Source organism: Bidens hawaiensis, unplaced genomic scaffold (genome assembly GCF_021521415.1).
Source record: "Bidens hawaiensis isolate Kalapana, Puna unplaced genomic scaffold, B.hawaiensis_p1.1 tig00019341_1, whole genome shotgun sequence".
Lineage (NCBI taxonomy): Eukaryota > Viridiplantae > Streptophyta > Magnoliopsida > Asterales > Asteraceae > Bidens > Bidens hawaiensis.
The window spans coordinates 123,380-129,918 of record NW_027492936.1 but is presented as its reverse complement, the minus strand read 5'-3'; positions in this window follow the sequence as shown (position 1 = coordinate 129,918).

Here is a 6,539-nt window from a genome sequence, read left to right as displayed (position 1 = left end):
CGGAACCCCGGTCCTTTATACGTGGGTCCGCCCCTGGTGGTGGATATGATCGCGTGGTACCACTGGTGACATGATGATACTCCAGTGGTCCGTGAGTGATCCAAATTAGTCGTTCAAAACTGTGTGTATATATATGTGAGGAAGTATAGAATGAAAACCCACTTGAGTTATGAAATACGTGAAAACATTATGTAATATCGTTCCTTTTTTTTCACACTCCATGCATATTCATGTCTATTTTTACTTTTTAGTCCAGAAATCTCAGCAACTTGATAGTGAATATATCCAATCTTGATAGCTAGGCTATAACCCATTTGCTAGCTTTTAGGCTGTAGCTAGCTTTTTTTCTTTACGTATCTCCATGAATGGTTTTGTTAGATAAAATAAATGAATTAGGGTTTATTACAATATCATTCATGTAATTAGTGGTGTTTGTTTGATGAGTTCCCTCATCCCTCGTGCATATGAATAATTATTGTAGGGGTATGGTACTAAACCCGACTTACGACCTTAATTTATTATGTTTGGCTTATTTTATTATATGGACTAATACAATGTTATTGGGCTGAGGGGGTTTTGTGGAGGTAACCCTAACTGGGCTAGGCCCATTAGGGTACCATGATGGTGGCCATGAGGCTCCCTATATAAGGAGGTCTCCACCTCCTTATTAAGGGTTGTTGTTGTTCTCAATAAGAGCCATCACCATAACCATTTTTGTGTCTGTAAACAAGAGATCCTCGAGATTTCTTAGCAGTCACCTCCACACCCCCAAAAAGCCATTGCAGATCTCAAGCTACCGGAGAAGAAGATCGAGTTGTGGTTCGTTCATCTCGAAAACCGAGGAACATCGTCATGGATCAGGTCAGATTCATTTTCATGTTTCTACATTGGCGCCATCCGTGGGACGGCAACGAGCCAGCCTTCGATTTTCGTCTCGGTTCTCAGATCTGTTCATCCAAGAAAAATCCAGATCTGGAAGTTTACAGAAAAATGCTTCAAGATTCGTTCTATTAAAGCTCAAAAAGATCCATAGATCTAAAAGATGCTTCCAGATCTGTGCAAAAATGAAGCTGAAAAAGATTTGGAGATCCAAAAAAGAAACTACCTGATTCGGACGGTCAAGCCTCCGGATCTGTGATGGTTTTAAATTCTCTCCACTCCGAGCTTCAGATCTATCTAGATCTGGTTTACAGATCTAGATCTAGGTTATAGACTCCCGACGCCGTGCATGGGCGCCCGCGAGTCATCACTCCACCGCCATGCATGCGCGTCCGCAAAAACCCACCATGCGGGTCGGAAGACAACTCCATGCCTTTGGTTTTGCGCAGAAAACTTCACCGCCATGCATGCGCGCCCACGAGTCACCACTCCACCGCCATGCGTGCGCGTCCGTAAAAACCCACCATGCGGGTCGGAAGACAACTCCATGCCTTTGGTTTTGCGCAGAAAACTTCACCGCCATGCATGCGCGCCCACGAGTCACCACTCCGCCGCCATGCAAGGACACTGCGGAGGATCAAGATTCTGCTACCATGCATACGCGCCATCGGAGATCAAGTCTCCGCTTCCATGCATGCGCAGTACCGAAGATCAAGACTTCGCCACCATGCATGTGCGCCCATGAGTCACCACTCCGCCGCCATGCATGCGCACTGCCGAGGATCAAGATTCCGCAGCCTTGCATGCGTGCAGCCGCGGATCAACACTCCACCGCCCGTGGAAGGTTTTGTCACCATGCATCCGCGCGTCGCGGCTGATGCACCACCATGCATGCGTGCAGCCGAGAATCAACACTCCACCACCTATAAAAGATTCCACCATGCATGTGCATTCAACTCTTCGTTATGCATGCGCACTCAACTCTCCGTCATGCATGCGCGCTCAACTTTCAGCCGCTATGCATGCGCGCCCGCGGATCACCACTCCGCCGCCATGCATGTCACATCGGAAGGAACACTCCTCGCCATGCATGCGCCGCCTCGGAGGAAGCCGCATTGGAGGAACACTCCGACGCCTTGCGTGCGCAACCCCGCGGATCAACAACCCGCCATCATGCATGCGCGCCGCCTCGAATGATGTATTCCGCCGCTATGAACAGGCGCCCTGCGAAACAACTCCCGCTATGCATGCGCGCTCAACTCCCGCCATGCATGCGCGCCCAACCCCAAAAAGACAATTCTTAATCACGGAGAAGGTGACAAGAAGGAAGGCGGCGGAGAGCCTAACAGACCTTTACCAAGAATATGGACTCCCCTCACCAAACTAATATGCTTTCTATTACCTTTTGCATACATGTTTCACACTTCCCTTTATTAATTTTGAGCAATATGACAACATTGTATTGACATCAAACTAAAAATAAAACGAAGTAAAACATACATGCGCGAGCTCCAAGCTCAGACGCGTCGATTAGTTTTAACTCTAAAACGTCAGGGCCCTAGCCCAATATATGAGCCTTAGCTCAAATTACTCATAGCATCCATCCTACGTATTGCGCAGCTAGACCATAAAAATACCTAAGCACAACTAAGGCAAAACACATGCCAAAGCATAGTTGTTAAGGTCTCAGGTCGGGGCCGCGCATGGGATTATAATGGATATAGGCAGAGTAACACATACTGACACGTAAAGGCTAAAAAACCATAATTCCCTATAATAAATGCACGATAACGTCGCGCAAAAGAGGAATAATGAAATGCCAAAGCACGTGTCAGCATGTTCAGAATATCGCAAAATAACTTGAAATATGACAACCGTTAAGGATTAAGTAAAAATAATTTCCTTACAACCTTGTTCAAGTTTCAATGTGTAAGCATACCTTATATTCAACAAGCACACGCATGCGCCACCGCGGTTCGATACACCGCCACCACGCATGCGCCACCGCGGTTCGATACACCGCCACCACGCATGCGCCACCGCGGTTCGATACACCGCCATCACGCATGCGCCACCGCGGTTCGATACACCGCCGTCACGCATGCGCCACCGCGATTCAATGCATCGCCATCACGCAAGCGCCACCACGGTTCAGTACATCGCCACCACGCATGCGCCACCGTGGTTCAATACTTTTCCACCATACATGCGCACAGTCGCGGATTAACATTCCGTCAACATTCATACGCGCCACGACAAGTGAACCTCGCCACTGAGTAATGTCATTGCGCCACCACGCGTACACGCCACCGCGGATAATCATCTGGCCGCCATGGTGCATGCCACCATGAGTTCCACCGCCATGGTGCATGCCACGCGCCATCACGCATGCGCGCTAGCGCCGAGCACACGAAGGTCTGACAACGTCTCCATCTCTGATGCATGTCAACACCAACCAACCACATGTATTGACGATTCATTTTAACCAAAGGGATGGAATTTCGCGCAACGCACGTACAAGAAAAGAAAAAGAAAAAAAAAACAAGCCCTATTAAAAGAGCAAACTATTAAGTCTAATATCTATCTTACCCCGCTCGCGCGAGACAAGACACACGTTAGACTTGGGGGGCTTGAAGGGGTATGCACCCGCCTTAACATCGAGCGGGGCAGGTCAACCCACAAGATATAGACAAGAGGCTTGAAATCAGGATGTCATGAAGACATAAGGCCAAAACCTATGCGCGTGGCGCATATCACATATGCTCACGCATCACATATGCTCACGCATCAGGATGTCAAGAAGACGCAAGGCCAAAACCTATGCGCGTGGCGCATATCACATATGCTCACGCATATCACATATGCTCACGCATTACATATGCTCACGCATATCACATATGCTCACGCATCAGGATGTCATGAAGACACAAAGCCAAAACCTATGCGCATGGCGCATATCACGTATGCTCACGCATCACGTATGCTCACGCATCACGTATGCTCACGCATCACGTATGCTCACGCATATTACATATGCTTACGCATATCACATGCTCACGCATATCATATCCCCTGGATAGGCGCATAAAGGACAACACAACAAATGAGACAAGTCTAATCCAAATCAGGATAAGGACAACCATGATTGTACTCATCAGACAACCTTCCAGAAGATATCTTTTAAGGAATAAAGAATGTGCTGAAGTTGACAGCTGCCAATGAAGGGTGGACAACTCAGCAAAACCCATGTGCCACCACGTGATGGCACATGGGTCAGGTGAAATACCTTGGTCAGAGAATCATCAATGAAAAAGCACCAGGTGTCCTAAGTACACGTGGCGCGAAGCAATAGGAGGAGGCCAAAAAGGCCCTAATTGGGTCTAAGCCCAATCATTGGAAACCCTAATACTATAAATACCACACCACCTCCACAGTTGGAGCCAGGCAAGAAAATATATTCTAAGTCCTTTACTCATTTTCACAACACACTGCCATGCATGCGCCCGCGGACCAACACTCCGCCGCCATGCATGCGCACTCACGGATCACCACTCCGACGCCATGCATGCGCACGCAACCCTTCGCCATGCATGCGCGCTCAACTCCCGCCATGCATGCGCGCTCAACTCTCCGCCATGCATGCGCGCTCAACTCCCGACATGCATGCGCGCTCAACTTTCAGCCGCTATGCATGCGCGCCCGCGGATCACCACTCCGCCGTCATGCATGTCACATCGGAGGAACACTCCTCGCCATGCATACGCCGCCATGCATACGCGACCTTGGATCACCACTCCGCCTCCATGCATGCGCGCACCGCAGATCAACACTCCGTTAGACCAACACCGATCACTAAAGAACGCATACATCTTGACAAGTAAGTGAATTACTTCACAAGTTTTTACAAAACCTCAAACTTTTTGCTTATATTGATTTTGGTTTAACAATCAAAATAAAACAAAACGAAAAGTATGAGTATATAAGATTTGCATGAAATGGCACAAAAAATTGTGCTTATATTAATGCAGAACACACGGCTACGCGCCGAATACATAGGTTTGGGAATCCTCATAAACCCATATGGCTACGCGCCGAATACATAGGTTTGGGAATCCTCATAAACCCATACGGCTACGCGCCATGCTTAAAGGTTGGGAATCCTCATAAACCCATACGGCTACGCGCCAAACATAAAGGCCGGGAGCCTAATAATATCCCAAAAGGCCACGCGCTAACGTAGGTTGGGCACACCTCATAATTTGTCCGAGGATGGGAACCTTGTAATACATCCATTTTTAGCTGATATGTTTTTGCAGGTTCGGCTACGAGTCGCACCTATGACATTATTATTATTATCTGGCCGTTTGTGCCTCCATTATTATTTTGAAAACAAGTTGGGATAGTCATCCTGCGTAGAAGAGGCCCTTGTGGGCCAGTCATTATCATCATATTATAGCTCATAAGCCGCAACTCGCGCATGCTTCATTATTTTATAGCTCGTAAGTCGCCTCGCGCGCAAGCTTCATTATTTTTATAGCTCGTAAGTCGCCTCGCGTGCAAGCTTCATTATTTTTATAGCTCGTAAGTCGCCTCGCGCGCAAGCTTCATTATTTTTATAGCTTGTAAGCTGCCTCGCGCGCAAGTTGCATTACATTATTATCGAGATGCGCACTCTATCTTTTATCAGGCCCCGCGCCACTATTGTTATGATGCGTGCTATATCTTATTCATGCCAGTGCACCATCATTATCATAAGGATCACAACATATCACCATCATGGAGAAAACCTCTCAAAACCCAAAGACAAGGCCGAAGAAAAGGGAAAAAACCGCCTCATATCATAACACACCTTATGAAGTCCAGCGCTCCACCTAAACGCTTGCACGCCTAGGAGCAACACTGGACTTGGGGGGCTTGTAGGGGTATGGTACTAAACCCGGCTTACGACCTTAATTTATTATGTTTGGCTTATTTTATTATATGGACTAATACAATGTTATTGGGCTGAGGGGGTTTTGTGGAGGTAACCCTAACTGGGCGAGGCCCATTAGGGTACCATGATGGTGGCCATGAGGCTCCCTATATAAGGAGGTCTCCACCTCCTTATTAAGGGTTGTTGTTGTTCTCAATAAGAGCCATCACCATAACCATTTTTGTGTTTGTAAACAAGAGATCCTCGAGATTTCTTAGCAGTCACCTCCACACCCCTAAAAAGCCATTGCAGATCTCAAGCTACCGAAGAAGAAGATCGAGTTGTGGTTCGTTCATCTCGAAAACCGAGGAACATCGTCATGGATCAGGTCAGATTCATTTTCATGTTTCTACAATTATCAATCATGCATGATACCTAACATGGTTTTTTATATTTACATGATTTATGAACCTTAGTGGTCGGTTTTTTTTTTCGCGCTAACAAATTTTGGTTGGTTTTCGGTCATTTTTCCCGGTCGCCCCCTAGCATGATGCCTTTATTTCTCTCCGTACCCCTCTCGTCATGCCTAGGACACATACATATTAAGTAGGCTTCTATCTATTCTTCTTTTGCCGCCATCATATCATAGAATTGTAGCTCTTGCCGTCGCAGTGGTAGATCATTTCACAATAGTTTTTTAGTTGTGCCTTTTGTTGTCGTTGTTATGGCTTTAGATATGTTATTGTTG